The sequence below is a fragment of the Myotis davidii genome, unplaced genomic scaffold (genome assembly GCF_000327345.1).
Source record: "Myotis davidii unplaced genomic scaffold, ASM32734v1 scaffold590, whole genome shotgun sequence".
NCBI classification, from domain to species: Eukaryota; Metazoa; Chordata; class Mammalia; order Chiroptera; family Vespertilionidae; genus Myotis; species Myotis davidii.
This window is the reverse complement of record NW_006282381.1, coordinates 414,867-415,213: the sequence shown is the minus strand read 5'-3', so window position 1 is coordinate 415,213 and position 347 is coordinate 414,867.

Genomic DNA, 347 nt, shown 5'->3' with positions numbered 1-347 from the left:
GGCGGGGGCGGGGGGCGGGAGGAGGAGGAGGACAGAAAGACATATAAGGTTAGACAATCCAAGCCTGTGCCGAAAGGCACAGAAAGGGAAACGAAATCCTTCTCCCTCCCTCGCCAGAAATAACCTCTGATAAGAGCATTTGTGACTCACTGGGAAAGGGCCGGGGCTCGGAAAACAAACATCAAAGGAAGGACAACAGGCAGGTATGAGAAAGGCAAGTTTCCATGCAGTTTAACCCTGTCGGCTGCGAGGAGCTGTTTCTGCAGGTGATTTCCGTCCTGTGTCTCTGGGCTCCATTCTCCTTGGCCAGGAGTGCGGGCCAGGCTGCAGCAGCCTGTCCTCCTGAA